Raw genomic sequence first — 12,541 nt, forward strand, 5'->3', positions numbered from 1 at the left:
TGACTCCTTCTGAATCCGGGCTAGCTCCAGCTGGTGTTGTCGGTCAGCTTGTCGCTCCTCTCGGTCAGCTTGTCGCTCCGCAGCCTCTCGGTCAGCTTGGGCCTGTTGCTCTGCTCGCTCCTGGAATTTCAGGATCAGCCGCAGTCATCGGTCACGATCGTCTGCGGCGAGCTGCTCCAAGGCCATCTGCAGGTGGGGGTCCACATTACCCTGGTTGCGGGTATGGCTGGCCATCACAGGTGGGACCCCTGCAGCAGCGCCATCCGGGCCTTGGCTGGCCGCCCCATCATCAGGGCTCTGCTGTCGGACGGGCTCTGCAGCACCTTGTAACAGTTCAGCAATCATTTGGGCCTTGTTTTTGCCCGTGGGGTCAATCTGCCTCAGCTCACAGAGGGCGATGAGAGTGGGCTTCATCTGCTGTTGATACCAGGGCTCTCCACGTGTAGCCATTTTTGCCAAATAAAAGATAGGATAGAAAAACAAGAGAAGGGAGGGGATGCAACTGCTACATGTATAGTAATGTCCCAGATAAAAAATTATTACAACACTGAGTCTGATTTCTTAAAACTCTGCACAGAATTCTCGCAAGAACCGTGTAAGTTTTCAGTGACAGGAATGATTGCTCAATCCAGCCACTGATGTTCTGTAATATCCCACCGCTGCCACCAATTTGTCAGGAAAATGCCGGCCGGTGGGTGCAGCTCTCTGGCACCCCCTTACCTCTCAGTCAAGGTACTGCACCTAGAGTAAGTAGTGCCAGGAAGCTGCTACCAGCGGGGGGAAAACACGGTGGTGTGTTGTCCCTTACACGTCACCAATCCGTGACGCCACAATACAGGCACAACTCTCTGGCACCCCCTTGCCTCTCAGGTCAGTCAAGGTACTGCACCTAGAGCGAGTGGTTGCCGGAGAGGCTGTCCTGTAGCCCACTGGGTATTTGAGGGCCTCTGCAGTGAGGGCGGTATATATATATTCCCCTGGCTGCACCAGTAATATATATCCACACCTCCGACCGTCACTGCCAGCCTTCCTCAAATCCCCCAGATGGTATGCTGCCACCAGTTTCTCGTTTGATACAAGCCCAGTGTTAATAGACTTGCATCGGGTCAGGAACCAACCCGGTAGCGTTTATGGCTTCGGGGAGGAGAACGATTACAGAACAAAAGAAGCAGAACTATTACATTTTATATTTAATCCAAAAGGGAGGCAGTGTTTAGGAAAAATATATACAAGGATGTTACAAAGGGAACATTAAAATACATAAACAGTTACATAAAATAAAACAAGATAAAGAGTGAAAATTACTTACACTACATGATCGCGGAGACGATTCAATATAGTGGGAGGGGGGGTTCTCCAGATTGCTGTTATTGAACAGGACCCTTTGCGTATAATTCGTATTCCCCCCAGCAATGAGTTCTTCTGTCTTCTCCATAGACTCTTTTATGCCTAAGGGAGATCTGGCCACACGCCCCTTGTGGTGACATCATGTGGGCCGGTCTCCAGCCTGCACATTTTTATTAGAAAATGCTAGCTTCTGCGATAACTCATCGTTCGTTGATCGCAAAAGCTCGCAAACTACGCCATATTTTCCCTCACGATTTTATCTTTCTTTTGATATCACGCATCCCACAGCTGCAGTCTACTATTCGGGTGTTTTTGCGCTGCAGCTCCCTGATTGTGGTTACAGCCGTGGAAAAATACCTGCATATTCTGGGGCTGATTTGGTCACTACCCATTTGGGTCTCGTTATTGTCGGACCTATGGAACTCATATTATTTCATAACTGATATCGGAGTCAGTGAGTCTGCAAATTCCCCTTTGAAGCTCGGGGAAGACCCTTCACAGTTACACACAAATTAGGGAAGCCTGCATTTTAAGTACCTCCTGCGTCTTTCAGGGACAAGAGGCCTGCTTCCTAACGAAGTTTTCACACTTCTTCCCTGGCCTTGTGTGAATAACTATTTATCAGTCGTGCATTAATTGGGGCTTTTGTGCTGAGCAGAAGGAGTGGGTGAGGGAGGGGGTGAACATGTGTGTCACGCAGATGGAAGGACATTTTCCTGATATTAATATTTTCTAATATTCCTGACAGTCTGCAATGCTGTAATTGCTGCAAAGGGAGCATTCTTTGATGAAAGCAAAGTTTGAAGGAGAAAATTATTCTTTCTAATAAAAATCATTATTTCTAACCTTGTCAATGTCTGGACTATATTTTCTAATCATTTTTGCAACTCATTTGATAAATAAAAGTATGAGTTTTCATGGAAAACACAAAATTGTCTGGGTGACCCCAAACTTTTGATTCAAGTATGTTATGCCAAGTACTGCACAACAATGCTTGACTTTCTCTTCTGCCCAATATAGAGGCACATTCTTAGTGGTTATGGATGGCGGCACATCACTTGTGAAGAACAGTGCATAACAGATTACTCTGGGGGCCTCTATCTTCCCGGTACAGGGCAACACGGGTCAGTGCTATGCTGTACCCTCTGCACCATAGCTGCACTCTTGTGAATGATGTAAGGGAGCTCTCACTAGCTACCACCTTACAGACGTGCCCCAGCCTGGCTGATCCCATATTCTTTCACTAGGGATCTCCAGGTCTGACTAACACTGAGCCTTGCTGAAATATTCAATTCCAGTAGGTGCCCAACTTGTCTGCTATGAGGAAAACAGCCGCCATTGGTGCTTGCTTGCTTTGACGTGCTCCTTTGCAGGTCTGCTTTGCCACACACACCCAAAGATGAACAGAACTCACTGAGGGAGTCCTTTCTTCTCTCTAGCTTTCTCCAGACTCCTCTAAAAACCAGGAACTAGTGCCCAATACTCCTCCCCAACTATGGGCCGGCCCTACAGTTAACCTTGTCACCCCTGACTAACAGAAACTGTAGCCTTCAGAAGGATAAAACACACAGTAAGGTTAAATGCACACTGAGCGGTTTTGATGCATTTTCGCAGTGTATTTTTTGCTCGGAAATACACCAAAAACGCTAGGTAATCAGTCTGCCAGCTAATGCAATGACAGTCCTGATGTGCTGTGCACATGATGCGAAATCTTCCGCTCAGGATTGTCATTGCGTTAAAATTCGCAGCACGTCCATTCTTTGTAGCGTTTCCGCAGTGCAAAAACGCACAAAGAATGGTACCCCGGCTGGAGAAGAAGACTACTTCTCCCATCATCCGACCGCCGCTCCCACTGAAAACAGCGAGAGCAGCGCAGTTGAGGGGAGAAGTAGCCTTCTCCAGGGGCGTACATAGGATTCATGGGGCCCCATAGCAGAAGTTCAAATTGGGCCCCCCCCCAAAAAAAAAAATGTAAATAATTGTCAGGGTCACAGAAGAGCAGATCACACAACCTTCCAGCCTATACATAGTAATTTTCCTCCTGCTGATGTCCTAGGCCCCTCTTTCATTGTCCCATAAAGTGTGATACCAACAAAAGTGTCCCCCAAACACAATATGATACCCCCATGGTGAATTCCTCCACATGCGCAGTATAATGACCCTACTGTACCTCACCTCAACTCCCAGGGCAAAGTTTGCTGACCCCAACACAGTATGATCCCCCAATTGTGAGCCCTAGAGCTAGAGAGGATGGTAGGTAATAAGGGAGGGTGTTATACATAATTAAAGATGAAACTATATAACTAAGGACGGCGCTATACATAATAAGCGAGTACACTATATACTAAGGGCGTATGCTATACATAATAAGTGAGTACACTATGTACTAAGTGACTGTGCTATACATAATACGGCTACATTCCTGCATCTGTGTGCAGTGTCAGTGTGCTGCCCTGTTTTACAGACGCATTGAGCATGTCCTATTCTATTCCTCAAAATCGGATCAGAACAGGACATTCTCTGACCCTCACAGATCTCATTCTCAGATCCGTGATTTTCATGGATGTGTGAATGGATCTATAAAACTCTACAAGTCCGTGGACCATCCGATAAAAAAATCTGACATTTCACACTAATGTGAGAATGCAGCCTAAGGGATTTTACATGTAACATTATCACTCCAAATCATACAGCGCAGATACAGAATAATATTTACATCCAGGCACTTACCGCTGACGTCTCGTCTGATCAGAGTCGGTTTCTGCTGTTTCTTCTCCGTCTGGTCAGACCTTCATGTCGACATCTCCCAGTCACGATTCGTCTTGTCATGATGATCTCCAGCCTAGATAATAACAAGTCACATATATTGTATATTTACATGTGTCTCCCCCGCACTGCGCCCCTGAATACAGATCTGTAACCCCCCATTAATATACTATTAACCACTTAGTAATCAAAATATAAAGTGATAAGCAGCACTGTGCCCCCCATTAACTATAATCTCCACCTGCCAATAATATAAATTATTCAGTCTCTGTGAGTCTCCCCAATTAACTGTAAGGCTATGTGCACATGGAAAATATACAAGCACCCGCATCATTGCTCTGTCCCAGCACCTCCATCATTGCTCTCTCCCAACACCCCCGTCATTGCTATGTCCCAGCACCTTCCGTCATTGCTCTCTACCAGCACCCCCAACATTGCTCTGTCCCAGCACCCCTGTCATTGCTCTCCCAGCACCCTCGTAATTGCTCTCTCCCAGCACCCCTGTCATTCCTCTCTCCCAGCACCCCCGTCATTGCTCTCTCCCTGCACCCCAGTCATTGCTCTCTCCCTGCACCCCATTGTTGTCTCCCAGCACCCCCGTCATTGCGCTCTCCGAGCACCCCCATCATTGCTCTGTCCCAGCACCACTATCATTGCTCTCTCCCAGCACCCCATCATTGCTCTCTCCCAGCACCCCCGTCATTGCTCTCTCCCAGCACCCCCGTCATTGCTCTCTCCCTGCACCCCGGTCAATGCTCTCTCCCTGCAACCCCCGTCATTACTCTCCCAGCACCTCCATCATTGCTCCCTCCCAGCAACCCGTCATTGCTCTCCTCATCCCCGTCATTGGTCTACTAATCCCCATCATTGCTCTCCCCGCCCCATCAACCCCATCACTGCTCTTCCCAGCCCCACCATTGCTCTCCCCAGCCCCATCAGCGCTCTCCCCAGCCCCATCAGCCCCACCATTGCTCCCATCAGCCCCACGATTTCTCTCCCCAGCCCCATCAGCCCCATTATTGCACTCTCCAGCCCAATCAGCCCCATTATTGCTCTCTCCAGCCCCATCAGGCCCATTATTGCTCTCCCCAGCGTTTCAGTAAAAATAATAAAAAAAACACTTACCTCTCTGCCACAGCATTCTTATTGTTTGCAATTTCCTCCCTCACACAGGCCCGCGCAGCATGATGACGTCATCAAGCAGCGTGTGCCTGTGTGAGGGAGGAAGCGGCGGGCAGGAAGCAGAGGACGGATCTCTGCAGCTCCGCTGCCATTCTGTCCTGTCAGCAGTAAAAATAAAAAAAAACACTTACCTCTGCCCTTTCTTCCACAAGCTGCAGCATCACTGCTCTTCCCAGCCCCATCATTGCTCTCCCCAGACCCATCAGCGCTCTCCCCAGCCCCATCAGCCCCACCATTGCTCTCCCCAGCCCCATCAGCACCACGATTGCTCTCCCCAGCCCCATCAGCCCCCCCATTGCTCTCCCCAGCCCCACCGTTGCTCTCACCAGCCCCATCAGCCCCATTATTGCTCTCTCCAGCTTCATCAGCCCCATTATTGCTCTCCCCAGCGTTTCAGTAAAAATAATTTAAAAAAACACTTACCTCTCTGCCCGTTCCCCCGCAGGCCGCAGCATTCTTGTTGTCTGCAATTTCCTCCCTCACACAGGCTCGCGCAGCATGATGACATCATCAAGCAGCGTGTGCCTGTGTGAGGGAGGAAGCGGCGGGCAGGAAGCAGAGGACGGATCTCTGCAGCTCTGCTGCCATTCTGTCCTGTCAGCAGTGGAGCTGCAGGGATCGCTCCCTGCCCGCCACAAGCAGGGAGACACTGCACCGGCGGGCCCCCCGGCGCAGCTGCACCAGTAGCGGTATGTCCGCCCCTGGACTGCTATGGGCCCCCCCAGCTCACGGGCCCCATAGCAGTCGCGTGGTCCGCTGCCATGGGCATGCCACTGGCCTCCTCAGCCAAGCCGGGGCTGTGCGCGGTGAAAATAAAAAGTAAAAATCTATTTAAAATAAAAAAACACCTTTTTTCCTGTCCGGTGTCTAGCGGTGTCCCGCCGTCCTCCTGATGTCCCCCGGTGACGCGATCATCCCGATGCCGGCGGTACAATGACGGGAGCGTGCTCATTTCCGGCAGTATACATCTGCTGCCGGCTGAAGTCACGCGAGTTCATCAGCTGAACATCAGCTGAGAGCTCCGGGACCTCAGTTTACGTCATCGGTGCTGTGTGGGAATATTCTCACGAATGTTCCCACGCATCACTGATGCAGTATGAGGTCATTAGAGCTGATCAGCTGATCTTCAGCTGATGAACTCTCCTGACCTCAGCCTGCAGCAGAGCAATGTACACTGACAGGAGTGATTTTACACTCCTGTCAGTGTACAGTGCTGTCTTTTACAGCAGTCACATCAGTGATTGATGTGACTGCTGTAGAAGTGACCCAGATCACCGAGGGACAATCTGGATTACGTCATGACGCCGGACAGGTGAGGAATATGGTTGTTTTTCATTTTTTTCAGGAGACAAGGGCATCGGGGATTGAGTGAACAATAAAAAAATTATTAAAACCGTGAGTAATTTTATTTCAATAAAATACTTTATTCTGGCCATGTCTTTATTGAAAAAGCGTAGAAAACCTAACTACGGGGTTAGTAATGGGGGCATCTTCTAGAAGCCTCTCCATTACTAACCTGGGCTTCATGTCAGACGCCAATACAAGGCTGACATGAACGCCAACCCCATTAATCCACTCGCCACCGCTACACGGCAGTGGGAAGAGCAGAGGCTAAGCGCCAGATTTGGCGCATGTTATGGATGTGCCATTTCTGGGACTGCTGAGGGGTGATATTATTAGCCGCGGAGGTGGCTAGTATCCATGGCCCCTTCCCTGGCTATTAATTTCAGCCCACAGCTGTCTGTTTAGCCTTTTCTGGTTAGATTTTATAGGGGGACCCTACATCAATTTTTTTCCTGGGTCCCACTGTAATCTAGCCAGTAGAGGCTAAGAAAATAGCTGTAAGCTATTAATAGCCAGGGAACATTTTTGACTAATGGCCCCTTCCCAGGCTACTAATATCAGCCCCCAGAGGTCGGCTTTCCGTCTGCTGGTTATAAAAATGACGTGGAGCCCCCGCCATTTTTTTTTAAATTTCTAGGCTATGTGCCCATGATGTGGATGTAGCAACGCTTTGGATGCAGCATATTTTTGCGGCATCCAAAACTATGCGTTCTTTTGGATGCAGGTAAATCCACATGTGTTCACTTAACCATGCATATTTACCACATTCAATACATTCTAGTGGTCAAATTTCTGTTGCGGAGACTAGCGACTCTGCAAGAGAATTTGACAGGCTGTGGTCCTGAAAGACGTGTGGCATGTCAGTGCCCACGGGTGATCCGCCGCCTCAGATACACGCATAGTGGACACGGGATTTCTAGAGATCTCATCCACTATGCTGTAACATCTGGACGCTGCGGGTTTGACGCTGCATAAACATGCAGCTTCAAACCTGCAGCGGCTCCTGACCGTGGCCTTGTACCCAAACTCACCGGCAGCATGTCAATTTCTGTAGCGGACACGATAGTCTCATTATATGTGGTGGATCCGCATGTATTGACAACAAAAGTGCGGCATTAGAACACAGCGTTTTGGACGCAGCGAAAATACGCTGGGTCCAAAGCGCTGCTTGTTGCTGTTCGTGAGGACATAGCGGCTAACTAAACAGCTGTGAGCTGTTATTAGTAGCCAGGGAACATATTTGCCTAATGGCACCTTCTTAGGCTAAAAATAGCAGCTCTCAGATGCCCCAGAAATTACTTGAATGGAAATGCTAATGAGATTAAGTGTATGGGATTAGCTGACACCTAGCCCTTTTGTTTGGTGATGACAAGGTGTCAATCAGACCCTTTCATTACTAAAAGCTAATTAAAGTAAAGTAAAATAAAGAGTATAAATAAACACACACAGAGTAAAACACTTTATTTGAAATATAACAGACACATTCTTTATCATTTAAACTAACCAATATACTCACCCCAGGTCTGACGGTAATCCATTCATTGATGTCCAAAAAATGCATAAAAAAATGCATTAAAAATGCATCAAAAATGCGTCAAAATCATCGCATTTGCATGTAGCTGAAAAGTGGGGCCCTGGAGTTGCTTACTGGTGGGCCCTTGGCACCCCAGTCCAACACTGCTTATATTGTTGATTTTCATCTGTGCCTTGGATAAAACACCAAAAAAACATAGAAGATGTGAACAGCACCCTAGAATATAATGGCTACTTGTTCTAAATGTGAAAAACATATACCGAACTCAAATGTGACAAATGGAGGTCTGAGAGGTCTCAATGTGGGACGCTCCCAGAAAAAGTGGAGATGACCGAAATTCCTAGAAAAGTTAACAAATCTACCAACACTCCTGGAAAGCAGAGCATCTTGTGGGCAATGCTAAATGGTCCAACCTAAGACTGAGCCCCTGTGTCAAAACATACATTACAAATACAGATTCTTTTCTATAAGAGCAGTGAGAAATCTTTGCCACATGATGTTGTAATGGTTGATTCACTACTAAAATTCAAAAAAGGTCTGGATAACTTTCTTGAAAAATATAATATTATAGTAATGGGCACTAAATTCTGTGATGGGGTGTTGACACAGGGAACTAGTTTGGTTGCCATATGTGGAGTTGGGAAGGAATTTTTTCACCTAATTTGGAGCTATTAGCATCTGCCCCGTGGGGTTTTTGCCTTCCTCTGGATCAACATGTTAGGGTACAAGTTGAACTCGATGGACTTAAGTCTACCTTCAACCCTAAAACTAAAAAACGATGAGTTGTGAAATGGAGCCGGGAAGGGGCAATCAAAAAAAGGGATGTTGGTATGAAAAAAAAATTGATGGCAAGTATTGCACACAGTGTCGGACTGGGGTGCCAAGGGCCCACCAGTAACCATCTCCAGGGCCCCAGTTTTCAGCTACATGCAAATGTGACTTTATCCTCAATCAAAAATTTATATAACAATGAACTGGGTAGATTGTTAAATGAATAAGATGTGGCCTTTGTCTGTACATCGTGATCCAAGTATATTGTGCCAAGTCATGCCCATACAAGAGGGTGGTGGCCCACCGGAGGATTCTCCTGTTCTCCAGTGGGCCAGTCCAAGCCTGACATTGACACTAGTGTTGAGCCACCCCCGTAGTGTTCGAGTTCGGTTCGGTTCGTCGAACACCCGTGTGTTCGCCGAACTGTTCGTCGAACTGTTCGTCGAACACCTTCGAACACCGTTAAAACCAATGGCAGGCAAACAAAAACACATAGAAACACATAGAAAACACATTCAAAGGTGTCCAAAAGCTGACAAACTGCTCATAAGACACAACTAACATATGGAAAAGTGACAAGTACATATAGTCATGCGAAAAGAAAAGAGGTGGAGGAGTAAAAGGAGGGGGAGACACAGATATAGGCATGTCATGCCCTTCTAAAATCCAAAAAGTGAGAAGCCGACACGTTCAGTTCGCTCCTGCCCGTGCCACCTCCGTGTCGCCGGGTTTGTGCCAGAGCCGCGATGAACCCTGACGGCCAGCCCCCCTCTCCCAATACTGGTGCCTGTCCGCTGGTGGGTCGAGCGAGCCCCCCTGTGGTGGAGGCAGCTCTAAGCTTTTTAATTTAAATTGTCTCTCTAATTTGAATGAATACACTTTAAATCCATTTACAAGGATCTATTGGAGGGCAAGTCTCATGCCAGCAGCCGCGTAATTCCAGCTAGAGTAGCGTCCACTAAAGCTGCTGCAGTTAAAAAGCTTTTATAAGGATCGAGCTCGGCTGTCCACCGCAAGGCATCCTACTGCCAGTCCCAGCCCCTATGCCTTGGGGTGCCTCCTGATGCTCTTCACTGAGTATCCCGTGGTCCCGAAGCATTTCCTTTGAAAAAATTAAGTGTCCAAACTACAGGTGGTGTAGCTTGCTTAACAGCCGGGATAATCCGCTGACTAGCAGACACTGCTACTAGGCACAAAGTATTTCCTGGGCTAGATGCAGTTAAAAATTTGTAATTAGATACTCTCGTTGGATGCTGAGAAAGCATTCTATAGAGTCTCCTGGCACGCCATATATGATTCTCTTAAAAAGCTTGGGGTAGGGGTCTAGGGGACCCTTTTATAGCCAAAATCACGGCCCTGTATCACAATACGTCACCTAGGCTGAAGATAAATGGAACTGTAGCACCCTGAGGGCTCGGTTGCTACAGAGGTATTGCACCTCACCCAGAGGTGTGATATCTCACTCTCAGGTAAGGATGGAGTGTGGATCAGGACCCGACACCTGCATGCATTACACCACATTGCCGTGGGGCAGGGCGACCAATATGCCTCTGAGATGGGCACGACAGTCCCTGTCCCTGGCTGGAGTGGGGGGAGGGAACACTGAGGAAGGGGAACCCTGTAGTGCAGGAGCAGGGAGGAAACAGTTCCTGGGTGCATTGAGAAGGGAGTATAAAAGGTGGGCACCATCTTAGTTCAGTGCAGAGAAGTCTGAGCAGAAGTGGCAGGGAGCAGGGGCTCTGCATGAGCTCTGCTCCGGAGGCGGGCCTAGTAACAGAGGCCCAGGCCTGGAAGAGGGAGAAGGAAGGAAGAGGAGCGGAGAAGGCTCTAGGAACGAGGAATGAAGGGATCCCAGGGGTGCGGACGGGCGAGTCGCCACCGCACGTCCGAAGCCACCTGCGTGGAGGGGTCAGGCCAAAGGGGGAGACCGGTCCCCGAAACTAGTGGAGGCAGGAAATGACCCTCAGCTAGAAACCGGAGGCTGTGACATTTTATGTGGCGCAGCCCCTCGCTACACCCGCTAGGAAGGCACCACATAGGGTCAGGGAAACTGGCGCCAAGTTTACCAAGAGGAGGCCCGAGGCAGCCGGACAGAAGGGTTGGTAAGAAAGGCCAGACAAAGGACACACAAAGGGGGTCCTGTGAAGCGCTCCAAAGTTATCTGGGAGTTGTCTGAGCCCCTCACCTGGTGAGCACAGTACGACGTGGGCAGCCGTTACCTGCAGATGTGGTCTGGATAATAAGAACTGTGAGTAAAGGCCCTGGACTGCATCACTGACTCCGTGTCGTTACTGCTGCTGCCCTGCTCCATCACCCCCATCCTCCGCATACACTGCCCTGAGGCTATACTCCTCCCGTGGGGAGTTATGCTACGCTCTGCTGCACCCACAACACCAGCCTCAGCGGTCTGCCCTGCAGCGGCGGTTCACTCTGACCGCAATCCACGGGTGGCGTAGTCGGACATTTAAACATCAAAACCACATAAATAGTTCCGCCACTGGTTTGACCACCCTGAGCCACGGAACCGGGTCGCCGCCACGAAGACTACAACCACCAGCATCCACCAAAAAGGGTCCGCCTCCGGGTGTCCCAAGGCCCAGGGGGTGCATCAGAACATTTTCATCACCTTTCACAATCACCAATGGGACAAGGCAGGGATGTCCTCTGTCCCCTCTCTTATACATCCTAGTGACGGAGCACCTGCTCTCATCAATTCGCCATAACCCCAATATTAGGTGGATTGAGGTGGGAGGCACCGAGTACAAGTGCTCTCTATTTGCTGATGATGTCCTAGTATATATCACTCAATCACATATATCCATCCATGCTGTTATGGCTGAAATAGATCACTTTGCTACATGGTCAAATTTTAAAATCAATGCAGCGAAGTCTGAGGCCCTCGATGTCTCCCTCCCCAAATCCATATAGGATTCCATCCAGTCCAACTTTCCCTTTGCCTGGCCCTCACAGGGTATCAAATACTTAGGAATTCCTATTCATAGAGACCTCTCCCATCTATGTTATCTTAATTTTGGGCCCTTTATTGAACAACTCCATACAGACCACGGTTGGCAAGTTAGAACTGTAAGATTCACTACGTGAACCACTGGTGTTTTGTGGAAAAGCACATGTACACTGTGTTCCAAATTATTATGCAAAAAGTGTTTAGGAGTGATAAGGGAAGAATTTGTTTGTTTGTCAGTTAAACTCATTGATGGTGATGTGTGTCAGGGCTCTTTATATCACTGTAAGCAATTGCAGACACCTGTGCTAATTAGTTTGGCAGGTGTGTCCAATGAAAGGCAAGACTACTTAAGAAGGCTGTCTCACATTATTAAGCAGCCTACATTTTCTGCCAAAATGGGAAAGAAAAAGGATGTGTCGGCTGCTGAGAAGCAACAAATTGTGGAGCGTTTAGGTCAAGGCATGACTACAATCAACATTGTGCGATGATCAGGATGAAGTGTCTTGGCAATCAAGAAGTATGTAGCTGATTCACAGTACACACGTGTGCGTGCTGATAAGGGCAAATTGAGGACTCTTTCCTACAGGCAATTACGTCAGGTTAAAAGAGCAGCGGCAAAAAAGCCTTGTCAT

Source organism: Phyllobates terribilis, unplaced genomic scaffold, assembly GCF_046119375.1.
Source record: "Phyllobates terribilis strain yellow unplaced genomic scaffold, ASM4611937v1 Scaffold_10__3_contigs__length_209671492, whole genome shotgun sequence".
NCBI classification, from domain to species: domain Eukaryota; kingdom Metazoa; phylum Chordata; class Amphibia; order Anura; family Dendrobatidae; genus Phyllobates; species Phyllobates terribilis.